Source organism: Canis lupus, chromosome 1 (assembly GCF_011100685.1).
Source record: "Canis lupus familiaris isolate Mischka breed German Shepherd chromosome 1, alternate assembly UU_Cfam_GSD_1.0, whole genome shotgun sequence".
NCBI classification, from domain to species: domain Eukaryota; kingdom Metazoa; phylum Chordata; class Mammalia; order Carnivora; family Canidae; genus Canis; species Canis lupus.
This window is the reverse complement of record NC_049222.1, coordinates 101,520,263-101,535,542: the sequence shown is the minus strand read 5'-3', so window position 1 is coordinate 101,535,542 and position 15,280 is coordinate 101,520,263. Positions and strand designations below refer to the sequence as shown.

Sequence of the window (15,280 nt, the reverse complement as noted above, 5' to 3'; positions counted from 1 at the left end):
TTTCAAGCCTTTTTGCTATCGTTTCCTTTCTGTTGGAGAACTTCCTGTAGCCATCCTTTCAGGGTAGGTCTCCTTGTGACGATGTTCTTTGTTTTCATAGGAGAATGGCTTTATTTCCTCATCCTTGAAGGAAATTTTGATGCAATATAGGGTTCATGGTTGGCAGTTCTCTCTTAATACTTGAAAAGGGCTATGTCACTTCCTTTAGGCCTTGTGATTTCAAGTGAGAAATCTGCCATTCAAACCATTGTTCCCCTACAGATAAGATGTTATTTCCCTCCATCTGCTTTTAAAATATATGTTTGGGGCAGCCCAGGTGGCTTGGCAGTTTGGTGCCGCCTTCAGCTCAGGGCCTGATCCTGCACACCCACGATCGAGTCCTGCATCGGGCTCCCTACATGGAGCCTGCTTCTCCCTTTGCCTGTGTCTCTGCCTCTCTCTCTGTCTCTCATGAATAAATAAATAAAATCTTTAAAAAAATATATATGTTTGTCTTTAGTTTCTAGAAACGTTATTATTCTGTGGCCTGATTTAGAATTTTTTTGTTTATCCTATTTGGAGTTTGTTTAGGTTCTTGAAACTGCAGGTGTACGCCTTTAGTCAGTTTGGAGAAATTTTCAACCTTTATTTCTTCCAGTATTATTTTTAGATCGACCTTCTTTCTCTTTCTGTTCTGAGACTTCAGTAACATGAATGTTAGATCTTTAATTGTCCCCTGGGTCCCAATGACTGTTCTTTTTAAAGTTTTTTTTTTTTCCCCAGTCTGTTTTATATCTGTTTAGATTGAGTAGTTTCTATCACAGAGGGGCCAGGGAGTGGAGTGCCAACTACCTAACTACTTTCATTGCTTCTGGATGTGGTTGGAAGATTAGCTCCTCCCCTGATCCTTTGTGACACTCTCCTGAAGTGAAAGCAGAATTCTGCCTTGGATATCCTCCTGCGTTAGTACCACGTGAGGGTGGGCATTTAGCTCTCCTACCTGTACAAAGGGAAGGAGCATGTGGGCTTTTTTATGAGGTTCCCCAAACAAGGGGCAAAAGGGGGAGGTGATATTGAAAGTGGGCAACAATCAAACATCGAAAGTGGAATCAGACTCTTGTCCCTTTGGTTGGCTGGTTGAATCGGAAGAACCCAGGTCTTGGTTATAGATGAGCACCTTGCTGTTTGTGGGGTAGGCTGCAAATGAACTGCTGATGCATCACATCTCCCCTAGAGTGGCCCTGAAGGACACTAGTGTGGAGAAATCCTCTCTGTGGCCAGATCTTGGACCAGTACAATTGGGCATCGTTTTTGTTTTAGGAGAGGTGGCCTGATGTAAGGATATATGTGTACTTTTGTGGCAAATAACTTGTCCAGTTGTTCAGAAGCACTAAAGAATCAAAATTGGCAGATCAGTGATAAGTTTGTGTGGAACAGGAGCATGTGGTTAGTAGAGGAAGTGCAAAGTGAATGGCTATGTGTGTCACCCATCAGTGCCTACAGGTACCCATCATGGAGGAGAAGGGAAGGGGAGCAGAGTAGTTGAGGTTAGCCAGGCTCAGTCTTCAGCCTTCCCTGTCTTTGCACTCGAGAGCTATAGATAATATTAGCTACGGTGGCAGAAATGGAGGTTTTAGGTGAGCCCCACAGCATGGCATCCCTCTCTCCCCAGTTGAAGTAGCCACTTCACTTACTGAAAGTCTAACAGGCCAGTTGCGAAGACCAACACTAAGATCATGATCCAGTACATTATTTTAAAGGAGACCAAACTGCCACTGGGTAGCAGATTGTTTTGTTTTAAGATTTTATTCATGAGAGACAGAGAGGCAGAGACACAGGCAGAGGGAGAAGCAGGCCCCATGCAGGGAGCCCAATGTGGGACTCGATCCTTGGACCCCAGGATCATGCCCCAAGCCAAAGGCAGATGCCCAACTGCTGAGCCACCCAGGCGTCCCAGTGGCAGTTTGTTTATATCAGATCTGTTCCCTTCTGGAGGGGGAAATGATCCATCCTTATTGGGATTGATACTATTTCTGGATATGGTATTAACTTCCCTGCCAACAGGGCCTCTGCAGGCACTATTAGAACAGAGTGTATTGACTATTTGATCTGCCAGCACTAGTTGGCCATTACACTGAAGATGCCATCATAGTATAGACACAAATGGATTGAGGTCTTGCAAAGGAGTTTCTCTAGCCAGCGCTGTTGATATCCTACACTCTGTATATCCACTTTCCCACAAGTCTTATTGGAGGATCCCCAGCAAGGTGGAGCCAGACTTGCCCATCTCAAACTTCCCCACCTGCCTGTTGTCATTTCTGTGCATCCTAAGTTCATTTCTCAGATAAATGCCCCAGGCCCCAGGATTTATCTCACAATTTTCTGCTATAAAGTATCTGAAGAAGTTCTGTTTTCACATTTTCTTTACATCCCCAGCTGCCGCTAGTTCTCTTTTTCCCACTCTCACTTGTAGATATTACTTCATGTTCCTTTGAAAGCTCCCCCTTTGGCCCCATGTTGTGGAACTTGCCATACGTGGCCCTAAATCAAGAGTATTCATAAGCCCTTTTCTGAGCTGATTCAGGTTATGGGGGATTTCTGAAGAAAACTGGATCCCCACCTCCACCACCCCATAAACCTGTGCCTACCCTTCATTTCCAAGTATATTCGTATTTTTCATCATCATTTTAGCCTTCCCTCTGGGTTCTAATTTTTATACTTACAGCTTAAACATACCTGCCTTTATCATCATGTTTTCTGATCCATTTTCTTTTTTTTAATAATAAATTTATTTTTTATTGTGTTCAGTTTACCAACATACAGAATAACACCCAGTTCTCATCCCGTCAAGTGCCCCCCTCAGTGCCCGTCACCCATTCACCCCCACCCCCCGCCCTCCTCCCCTTCCACCACCCCTAGTTCGTTTCCCAGTGTTAGGAGTCTTTATGTTCTGTCTCCCTTTCTGATATTTCCCACACATTTTTTCTCCCTTCCACTATTATTTATATTCCCCAAATGAATGAGAACATATAATGTTTGTCCTTTTCCGATTGACTTACTTCACTCAGCATAATACCCTCCAGTTCCATCCACATTGAAGCAAATGGTGGGTATTTGTCGTTTCTAATGGCTGAGTAATATTCCATTGTATACATAAACCACATCTTCTTTATCCATTCATCTTTCGATGGACACCGAGGCTCCTTCCATGGTTTGGCTATTGTGGACATTGCTGCTATAAACATTGGGGTGCAGGTGTCCCGGCGTTTCATTGCATCTCTTTAAGCAGCACTTCTCTACACAGATGAAATCCTAGATGTTCATAAAATAAACTAAATATATGGAGAATTCAGTTACTCAGAGGAACAGTATTTTCTGACTTTGTTGTCACCATTTCTGGAACTCCACTGCTCCTCACTGATTAACGGAACTTCATGAAGTTTGATGTGTTACTCTTCCAAAATCACAGCAACCCCAGTGTACATTTCCTCATGAGTTGTGTACTACCTGCCTGCTGTGGCTCTCTACAGCTTTTGCCTTGTGATATTAATACTTTCAGCCTATAAAATGACTGATATGCCAGATATTCTCTTAAGTCTTTCAAAGTTTTCACCTAGTTTAAAATATTCAAAATTTGTATTGCTTTCTTGCATATTTTCTTTACATTCCTTCCTTGTTCTTTTGGACAAGTCTAGGGAATTATCTAAATTGCATCAAATTATCTTAAACTTTAATTAAATATTCCTTATTTATTTAAAAAATGTATTGAAGCAAAAAATGTATTGAATAATTTCCATTTAGTAATCTCACTTTTAAGAATATGTCTTTATTTGGGGGCACCTGGGTACCTGGGTGGCTGGCTCAGCCTCGGCTCAGGTCATGATCCCAGGGTCCAGGGATCAAGCCCCACATCAGGCTCGCCACAGGGAGCCTGCTTCTCCCTTTGCCTATGTCTCTGCCTCTGTGTGTCTCATGAATAAAGAAATAAAAATATTTTTAAAAAATAATGTCTATTAATTTTGAAATATATGTACACAATTTTGTGGCCACAATCACCATCAAACTGTGAAGTATTTGGGGTACCTGGGTGATTCAGTTGGTGAAGCATCTACCTTCAGCCCAGATTATGATCCCAGGGTCCTGGGGTCAGACTCCCTGCTCCATGGGGAGTCTGCTTCTCTCTCTCTCCCTCTGCCCCACACCTCTGTTCATACTCTTCCTCTCTCAAATAAATAAATAAATAAATAAATAAATAAATAAGTAAGTAAGTAAGTAAGTAAGTAAGTAAGTAAGTAAGTAAGTAAAGTAAGTAAAGTAAGTAAAGTAAGTAAAGTAAGTAAGTAAGTAAGTAAGTAAGTAAAGTAAGTTGTGGGATGCCCGGGTGGCTCAGCGGTTTAGCGCCACCTTCAGCCCAGGGCCTGATCTTGGAGACCCAGGATTGAGTCCCACATCAGGCTCCCTGCATGGAGCCTGCTTCTCCCTCTGCCTGTGTCTCTGCCTGTGTGTGTGTCTCTCATGAATAAATAAATAAGTAAAATCTTAAAAAAAAAAAAAAAGATGTGAAATATTTGCATCCCTCCAAAATGTTCCTTTGTGGCATCAAATTCCTCTCCCAAGCCCCAGACTTAGGAACCACTGACTTATTCTTTTAGAATGTCAAATAAATAGAATCATTTAATGTGTGGTCTTTTTTTTTCAGGTATTTTGCATAATGATTTTGAGATTTGGTCATGTTGTTCTTTGTCTCTTCTTTTTATATAAAGCCAAGAAATATTTTGTTTTCTGTGTGTGCTCCAATTTGTTCATTCATTAACCAGTTCATGGACAGCATTTCCAAGTTTTTGGCTACTGTCCATAAAACTGCCCTGAATATTTCAGCAGATTATAGGAGACATTTTCACTTATCTTGTGTAAATATGTAGGAGGAGATTGCTGTGTCCTGTAGCATGTGTCTACTTACCTATGTAAGAAACTACCAAATTGTTTTCTAAAAGGGCTGTACCAGTTTTCACTCTCACCAATAATGCCTGGGAGTTCTGGTTGCTATGCATCCTCATCAGTGCTTTGTATTGTCAGTCTTTTTAATTCTAGCAATTCTAGCAGGTGTATAATTATTGTTATACTTTTAAGTGGCATTGCCAGAGTGACTAATGATATTGAGCATATGACATATGATATTCATATGTTCATTGGTCATTCAAGATCTTTGGTTACTTGATCAAATCCTTTGCCCATATACAATTCTTTTCCTAACATGATTTGTAAGGATTTGTTCAGTTAACATCCTGGATGCTAGTCCTTTATCAGATGTGTATTTTGCAAATAGTTTCTCTCAATCAGTGGTTTATCTCTTTACTATTTTAGTAGTGTCTTTTGAAGAAAAGATGTTTTTAATCTTGATGTAATCCAAAGTTCAGTTTTTAAGAAGATTTTATTTATTTGAGAGACAGATAGCAAGAGAGAGTAGAGTAGGAGAGGGGCAGAGAGAGAAACAGACTCCTCGCTGATCAGGAAGTGTGACATGGGGTTCAATCCTAGGACCCTAGGCTCATGACCTGAGCCAGAGGTAGATGTTTAAGCCACTGAGCCACCCAGGTTCGCCCAAAATTCATTTTTTCTTTTATGTGTTCTTTCTGTGTACTCTCTAATTGCAGCTTGTCCAACCCAAGATTGCATAGCTTTGAATTATGCTTTCTTCTAGATATTTTGTGGTTTTAGTAATTACATTAAGGTCTAGACCCATTTTTGATTAATATTTATATATGGTCTGAAGTAAAGATTTGGTATTACTTCTAAACATTTTATAACCAAGCGAATCACTTTGGGGGGCATACCAACATACATATACACAAAAGTTTATAATAATTTCATAGTAACCAAGAACTGGAAATAATTCAGATGACAGTCATCTATGAGGTGCTTAATTTCTACCATTCATTCAGTGGAATGAAACATACTTCCTGCTCTTTCTTGAAAACTACTATTTTGTATTTTGTGGTGTATAGAAATCTATGTGGACAATTATTTTCTAGCACCTTCACTGTGTCATTCCACATGTTCCAGACCCACCATATACTGGATATGAATGGAAGCAATTTACTTTGTGCTGATAGTCTCCTGGTGTTAAGGAACAGTATTTGAACCTGAGGCAAACAACACATTGAAGAGATTGTAACGGTGGATGGCCTCAGTAACTAGATAGGGTTTTGGGTTGTTGGAATAATAATTTAAAAAAAGTGACAATGTAGAATGCAAAGGAGAAATAATAAAATATACATCTGGTGACCATACTGATGGATTGTGACATAAGGTGGCTAGATGCTTACTAATCCCATTTTCTCTGTCTGGACACCTGGGCAGACAGCATGTCTCAGCTGTCTTATTTTATTTATCACATGAATGAGCTGATGAATGGTCATTCATCAACTGGTCAAATGGTCAACTGAATATAGGCAGAAGTGATGGTGAAATTGTGCCTTAATTGTTCTCACATTTGTGCACAATTTTGGGGATGTCCTCAGTGGTTCTAGATTTCACACCTCCCCCAAGACTTAGTATTCCTTTGGGGGCTGCCAAGTTCAGGTGATGGGCTGATGGTGACAGTGTTTTGATAAGAACAGGGCATGATGATCTAAAACCTCTGAGCTTCATGATCACATATCTGTATCTGTGCCTACCGGCTGTAAGCATCAGAAGGGCAGGACCATGAGTGGAGATGAAGGTCCTGGTTACTGTGATGTAGATGACAGGTCATGTCACAAACTTGAGACAGCTCTACTCTGCACTTAGCCCTGACAGCAGCTATTCATAATGCTTCCAAGATCTGAATCTTGTGGCCATGCATGTGTTGGGCATCGTGCCTCCCTGTAGTTTAAGAAACTCTCCTATTACACTGTTAAAGAAATAACTAAATAACCCAAATACTTCAAACCTGTGCTTTTAGGTGAAATCTTAATTATTTATTTTTAAAGATTTTATTTATTCATGAGAGACACACAGAGAGAAGCAGAGACATAGGCAGAGGATGAGGCAGGCTCCATGCAGGAAGCCAGATGTGGGACTCAATCTGGGACTACCGGATCATGCCCTGAGCCAAAGGCAGATGCTCAACCACTAAGCCACCCAGGCATCCCTAGGTGAAATTTTTTTTTAATTTTTATTTATTTATTTATTTATGATAGTCACAGAGAGAGAGAGAGAGGCAGAGACACAGGCAGAGGGAGAAGCAGGCTCCATGCACCGGGAGCCCGATGTGGGATTCGATCCCAGGTCTCCAGGATCGCCGCGCCCTGGGCCAAAGGCAGGCGCCAAACCGCTGCGCCACCCAGGGATCCCTAGGTGAAATTTTTAATCAATACCTGTGAGGCTACTTTCTGGTCAAGGAGTCATCATTACTCAGCCATCAAAAAGGATGAATACCTACCATTTACCTTGATGTGGATAGAACTGGAGGGTATTATGCTGAGTGAAGTAAGTCAATCAGAGAAAGACAATTATCAAATAGTTTCACTCACATGTGGAATATAAGAAATAGTGAAAGGGAGCATAAGGGAGGGAGGGGAAACTGGAAAAATCAGAGGAAGACAAACCATGAGACACTCAATTCTGGCAAACAAACTAAGGGTTCAGAAGGGGAGGGGGTTGGGGGATGGGGTAACTGGGTGACATAGGAGGACACATAATGAGATGAGCACTGGGTGTAATATGTTGGCAAAATGAATTTAGATAACATTTTTTAAAAAGAAGTCACTGTATTTTGTTTTGATAAATAATGCCCAAGTCTCCTGCAGAGGCAACCCTGACTTCGCCTCCCCCAGCACATCATGTTAATGCTAACAGCAGTGCTAATACTGGTTACTTACTGAGAAGTAACCACTTAGCTCCCGTTCTAGTCACAGTAGAGCCCTGGTTTCCAGACCTGGGAGCAGCGGCAGGATTCCTTACAACACGCTGAGCTCCCCTCCGCAGTTCCCGGTTCACCGGGTGGGGGCGAGCCGCAGAGGTCCCCAGGTCCCCAGGTCCCGCGACGCCTAGCTTCTGAGGGTGAAGCCTCGGCTCTCACCCACAGGACTGGGACTCTAGTTCCCGGCGCGATCCGGCTGACCTTGGCCGTTCCCATGGAGACGGGAACTGACGCAAGTGCTTGGGCGCCGGCGCGCGTACATTACACTACCCAGAAGGGGGTGCTATGAGCTTCCGCCCGATAGACGCGCAGCAGACCGCCCGGGAGGGGCGTTTCCTGCGGGGCGGGACTACCGGCCTCACCGCAGGAGCACATCCCTGGGTGAGCCGCGGCTGGTTGGGCGGGGAACACGTGGAGTGGAGTTCCCGGGCCGCTCTGGCCGCGCGGGGCGGGAGAGTGACGTGACGGGGACCGCCTCCGTGCCCTGGGCGAGCCGTGACACCCTGGCGTCGGCCCCATCTCCTCGAGACTCTGCTCGGCTGTGGGACGGGCGCCACCCGTACCTTCTCCCGGGTCCGCGAAGGCGGCTGTCTGGGTCTTGTGGGCACCGTACACCATCTTCTAGAGAGGTTCGGAGCGGGGCAGGAAGCCGCAGGCGACCCTCGGCACCCATTCTGGTCGCCCGTCTCTCGGGGCCCATTCAGCCCACCCAAACCCCTAGCTGTGGCAGGGGCGGCAGCACGGATGAATCCGGCGCAGGTGAGTGGAGGGTCAGCCAGCATTCCCCACCCCCACTCTTCCGCCCACCGTCCCACCAGGATGGTCACCGTCCTCTTTATGGTCGGTGGTGGTGGTGGGACTGTGCTATCTCCCCTTTTATCCGTCGTGGAGTCCCTGGGGGAAGTGACTTCTGCCCCAGGATCAGATACTATATGAGTATGTTCCCGTTGGGGGCGACCCTGGAATAACACTCGGAAGAGTGAGCCAGTCACGGGCACAGGCACGTGCCAACACTTGGAGGTGAGATTGAGTTGGTAGTCACCAGGGTCTCCTTTGCGTCTTATGGAGCAGCCCGGACGCTCGGCCTCCTCAAAGTTTGGAGCTGAGGATAGAAGTGGCTTGACACAGATCCACTCACTCTCCTTCCCCTGGCTACAGAGTAGCGACTGTGGAAGTGAGGGAGGAGGTAGGGAGACTCGGGAGGAATGTGAACTGAGAGGTTTAAGGTCCTAGTACTGGAGCACACAAACCACAAGTTTGGTTGTGTCTGGGAGGCATGGACACCAGGAGAACTGGCCAACCGGAGAGTGGTGCCCTCATGGCCGACCCATAGCTTTCACAGTATCTATCTGCCCACTTGCCTGGCTCTGGGCTGCACTTATCCATCAGAGAGACATGAGGAGAGAGCAGGCACTAGTGGTGCCAAGGCCTGATGTCTCTGAGCTGGGGGCTGGGAGGAGAGGGACCAGAGGTGGTTGTGTGAGTGGATAGACTGGGGATTCCTGTTGCCTGTGGCCTCAACTTTCCCCCATCATGATAGGGCTGTGTAACCTTTGAGGATGTGTTCGTGTACTTCTCCCGGGAAGAGTGGGAGCTCCTTGAGGAAGCTCAGAGACTCCTGTACCGTGATGTGATGCTGGAGAACTTTGCACTCGTGTCCTCACTGGGTAAGGCCCTGCTTTAGTTATCTGTTGCTACATGGCAAATTATCCCAAAGCTCAGTGGGATGAAGATAAGCACTTATTATCTTACAGTTTGTATGGGTCAAGAATCAGGCATATCTTATTTGGGTACCTCTAGTTCAAGGTCTTTCATAATCTTGCTGGCAAGCTGTTCAAGTTTGCTGTCTCATCTGAAGGCTCAACTGGAGATAAGTCCCCTTTCAAGGTTATGCACATGAACAGGAAGCTGTTGGGCTAACTAGTCATTTTCTTGCTAGCTTTTGGCCAGAGCCCTCCCTCAGTCTCTTGCCATGTTGTCTTCTCCATAAGCAGATTGCATCAAGGCAGCTGATCTTCACAAGATTGAGCAAGAGACAGCATCCAACACAGAGGCTGACATTTTTGTAATTTATTCTCAGAAGTGACATCCGATCATTTTTGCCATATTCTGCTCATTAAAAAGGAGTGCTTAGGTTTAGCCCACATTCAGCTGGCAGGACTTACCAAGGACATGGATACCAGGGGATAGGTTTGACTCCTAATTTCCTAGGCTGAGTTTTGTTCTTCCCTTTTCTCCCAAAGGGCTGCTCATTGTCTGACAGTACTGTCATGGAATGACTCCTTTCCTTAGCTTCCTGGAGTAGGTGGTATGGGTCCCTGGGCTGGGCAGGGGGCACTGGCTCCTCTTCTACAGCAGCCCCAACCTCTCCTATCCCAAAGCTTTAAAATGAAGGATTTGGGGGTCAGGAGTCTTGCAGTCTGCCCAACAGATCCCAGAGGCCTGGCCACACCTTGACTGGGTGACTCTCCAAAACCCTGGTCTCTGCCCACATTCTTACCTCTTCTTCTAATTGACATTTCCTGGGGCCTGACTGTTACAGGAATTGCAGACACTGAGGTGACCATTACTTGTGAAGAACAGCAAGCTGTTCTTACAAGACCCTTTTCCAAGATTCTTTTTTAAATATTTAATTTCCTCCTCTGTGGAGGGTTGCCCAGGGTTGCCTGCTGCCAGCCACTCAGCAGCTCTACTTTCCCCTTAGGACTCGCTGTTTCCAGGTCCCATGTAGTTACCCAAATGGAGCCCGAGGGGAGCCCAGGGTGCCTGAGAAGGTAGACACAGCTCCAACTCCAGCAAAGAAGACCTGAAGGAGACTGGGCCCTGGTGAGTAGAAGCCATGGGATTGGTCACATCAGGGCTGGCTTCACATTATACCAGCAACCCATGCTGTATCTCCTAGTGTTATGCTATCAGTACCGGTAGCTGACCTCATCCCACTTTTCCTTCCCCATCTGGATGCTTTACCCACTGTCATTTCTACTGTGATCTCAGTTGCCTGTTAGTCCTCCCCACCCCTTCTCATCTCTGCATCTTTCCTTCTCTTGGTACTCTGCGGCATTGGGTTTCATTTAACATGTCGTGAGTTGTACTCACATCCTTTGATTTTCCTTGAAAGAAAAGTATTCCATTCCAGCCAGATTTTTCTGGCCCTGGACAGACCCTTTTTGCACAGGATGTACCTATCAGGGCAGCCCGGGTGGCTCAGCAGTTTAGTGCTGCTTTCAGCCCAGGGCCTGATCCTGGAGACCCAGGTGACTGGGCTGGGCTCCCTGCATGGAGCCTGGTTCTCCCTCTGCCTCTGCCTCTGCCTCTGCCTCTGCCTCTGCCTCTGCCCCCCCCCCCCCCCCCTCTGTCTCTGTGTGTGTGTCTCATGAATAAATAAATAAAATCTTAAAAAAAAAAAAAAAAGGATGCATCTATCTCAAAGGACAAGGCCTTTGCTGGGAGACCACTGGCAGAGGAGTGATTGGAGACCCCACCTCTTCTTATACTGTACTCCATCCTCATCCCCTCTCCCTCTGAGGTCTCCTTCATTCTCTGACCTTTAGAGCCCTGCAGTGTGCAGCTGCTCTTCCTCATCCTGATTCTAGCTCCCATGTTGTGCCAGCAGTCCCATGGATCCATTCTTGGTTGCATGAGACATGCATTTGTGAGGGCATGCCACTTGCCTCCAATTAAACATGCACTTCAGCATTTATCTTCCTTCAGGTTGTTGGCATGGAGTGAAGGATGAGGCCACACCTTCGGAGCAGGCTGTTTCTATGAGGGTCACAGATGAGAACTCCCATTGCAGGTCTTTCCACCTAAAAGGCTCATCCCTGTGACATGTGTGACCCAGTCTGGAAAGACATCTTTGCACCTGGTTGAGCCACAGGGGACACCATCTGAGCAGCACCCAAACACCAATAACATGTGAACCACTGTAGGAGAGACTTCTGGTGTAGTCTAAACCTTGACCAGATGCAGAAGCAGCAGAGTGGAGAAAATGTCTTCAGAAGGGAAAGGAGCCCGGCCTGATTTGTGAAAATATACAGATCTCATGTGTGGGGAAAGCCTTTACTTGCAGGGAGGATGGGAAGAACTTTATGGTCAGCTCTGGATTTGTGCAGTGCCAGGCCTCTCGCATTGGGGAGAAAGCACACAGGGGCCCTGAGTGTAGGGAGTCCTTTCATGGATCACATTTTCTTTAGGCGTGAAAGCACAGCCTGAGGCCATAAAGCCTTCCACTTGTTGGAGCAGCCTCCCCCCAGGGTTGATTGACTCAGCGCATCTCAAGGGACTCTTGGTTGTGGGGACCTGGGGAACGACAAGGGCCATTGGAGATGCACTTGAGTCTGGGATACTTTCCCACAAGGAAAGTGTCCCCAGGAAGGTGAGCTTTTAGCATGGTGGTGTGGGGACAGCTAATCTGCATTTGAGGCTTTCACAGGAGCAAGTCTCAGGGAGGAGGTTGCTCTCCATGAACCACTTACACAGACCACAGAAAGGTTCCAGGGTCTATGCGAAGAATTTCTACAAGTGGAAGGTTTAACAAACGGCATTGGTTGTTCAACATAAGCAGATCATGCTGAAGGGGAAGCCTTTCTTGGGAGGTTAGGCCTAGGTCAACACATGAGGATTTACGAGGAGTGCTTCCAAGTGTGGGAAGGCCTTCAGCTGCAGGTTAGAGCTCATGCAACACTAGCAGATTCACACTGGGAGAAGCCTTATGAATGCAAGGAATGAGGAAACGTCTGGGACGGCTATGCTTTTGTCCAAAATAATTCCACCACCCTAGAGAAAGTCTCTTTAAGTACAAAGTATGTGGGTAAGCCTTTTGTGACAGCTGTTTTCTCACACATCTCTTAAGGGTTTTCCCAGGAGAGAAGGCCTGAGTGCAGTGATGTGGGAAGGACTTCATTCACCATTTTTATTTCTGATATTAATAGGATCCATACTGGAGGAAAACCCTTTGAGTGTAAAGATCAGAGAGCCTTTTGTGACTGCTCTTCCCTAACTCTACGAGGAGTAACAGTGGGAGAAACCGTGTGGATACAGTGAGTGTGGACACACTTTCAGGCTTTATTCATCCCTCACCCACCACCTAAGTATTCATACTGTGGAGAAATTCTGTGAGTATAAGGGATGTGGGAAAGCATATTGCAAGTGGACTTACCTCAGTCAATACCAGAGAACTCATATTGGGGAGAATGCAACTCCTGAGGAAAATGTTTGCCAGAGGAAGCATCTTGCTCGGCGTCTGAGAAATTATACCAAAGAGAAACCCTGTAAATGATATTGTTGTGAGAAAATCTTCTGAAACAGATCCTCACTTACTGTCTCCTAAAAGATCCTATTGGAAGTTGACTCAGCTAGGACCTTACTCTACAAATGAACTTAAAAAGAAGAGAAAAATAGTAGTTAATTGTGCAGTTAACAAAACCTTCAGCTACGGCTCAGTCTCAGTATGTGCTGAAAAGCAATCATGGAATTTTTTAAAAATGAGAAAAGGCCTAAGGGAGGAGGAGAGAAAGAAGTAGATTTGACAGAAAAAGGAATACATTCTTGGTTTCTTTCAGGTTTCCCTGACAAACCCATGACAATTTATTTTCAGTTGTTTCTGTTTGGGATGGCAGGTGGGAGCAGTGTTTGAGAGGTGAAGGGACGGCATCCCTTCACGAGACTTACTATACACTGCTGTTCTGTGCCAGGAGAGCTGGACACCTGACAGCAGCTCTGCAGGTATTTGTCAAAATCCTTCTTTGTTGAAAAACACTGACTCGCCATTAGAGGTCGTAAGTCTTTGTGATAAATGTGAAGTCTTGATTTATGAAGCATTTAAAACTTAAAAGAAATTAGACCACTAAAAATATTGTTGCCTAAAATTATTTTATATCTAAGAAGCTAAGGACAGATATATGAATGGGTATATTTTTTGCACCGTTTAAGACTATCTAAGGTTTCAGTCACTTATGCACTTCTTTATTGAGATATAATTAACACATAATAACATCATGTGAGTTTAAGGTGTACGACATTGATTTTACGAATCTATGTTGCAGTGATTGCCACTGTAGCATTAACTAAACACCTGTATCCTAGTAGTATCCTGTATTCTGTGCTCCTAGTTCGTGATATAGTTTTGTTCCTCATAATATCTGTACTGTGTATTGGATCTTCAGGACTTATTTATCTACTAGTTGCAAGTATGTACCCTTAAACAACATCCCCCCACCCAAGCCTTTGGTAGCCATCATTCTCTCTATTTGAGTTCAGTTTTTTTGTTTTTCTCTTAAGAGTCCACATATAAAAATATGTAGTATTTGTCTTTCTCTGTTTAACTTATCTCAGCATAATGTCCTTAAGGGCATTCTGTATTACCACAAATAACAGCATTTCCTTTTTCCTCATGACTGAATGATATTCCATTGTGTATATACCACATCTTCTTTATCCTTTGGTGGACACTTAAGTTGTTACCATATCTTGTCTCTTGTGTACAAAGCTACAATAAACATGGGAGTGCAGATATTTCTGAGATCCTGTTTTCATTTCCTTTGGATATGTATATACCCAGAAGTGGGATTGTTGGACCATATGGTGGTTCTATTTTTAATTTTTTGAAGAACTTCCATACTGCTCTCCAATATGACTAGACCAGTTTATAGTCCCACCAACAGTGCACAAATGTTCCGTTTTCTCCACATCCTCACCAATACTTATTTCTTATCTTTTTGATAAGAGCTATTCTGACAGATATGAGGTGATATCTCACTGTGGTTTTGATTTGCATTTCCCTGATAATGAGTAATACTGAGCGCTTTTCCATTTGTTGGCCATTTGAATGTCTTTGGAAAGATGTCTGTATTTGTACTCTGTAGTTTAATCAGGTTGGATTTTTTTCTTGTCATTGAGTTGTATGAGTTCTTTATAAAATTTGGGATATTAACCCCATATCTGATAATGTGGTTTGCAGATATTCTCTCCTATTCCATAGGTTGTCTTTTTATTTTTTAAAATTATTTCTTTTGCAATGCAGAAGCTTTTAAGTTTGATGTAGTCCCACTTGTTGATTTTTTCTTTTGTTTGTGTCTTTGGTCTTATATCCAAAAAATCATTGCCAAAACCACTGTCTTGGAGCTTCCCTTGTTTTCTTTGAGGAGTTTTATAGCATCAGGTCTATATTTAAGTCTTTGATCCATGCCAAGTTAATTTTTTGAGTGGTATAAGATAGGGGTCTGATTTCATTTCTCTGCATGGGGTTATCTAGTTTTCCAACACTATTTGTTGGAGAGACTCTTCTCCATTTGATGTCCTTGGATCTCATCAAATACGAGCTAATTGCATATGTGGGGTTTTAATTCCAGCTCTTTATTCTGTTCCATTGGTCTGTGTCTATTTTTCATGCCAGTACGA

General features: G+C 44.4%; 1 long non-coding RNA gene across 1 annotated transcript; it reads left to right on the top strand.

The window, feature by feature from the left end:
- The first annotated feature begins 8,204 nt into the window (after positions 1-8,204).
- Positions 8,205-14,395, top strand: LOC111097267. The gene is made up of 4 exons (XR_005354420.1): positions 8,205-8,641; positions 9,423-9,549; positions 10,587-10,708; positions 12,814-14,395. It is a non-coding gene; the product is annotated as an uncharacterized LOC111097267 (long non-coding RNA).
- Positions 14,396-15,280: the final 885 nt, after the last annotated feature.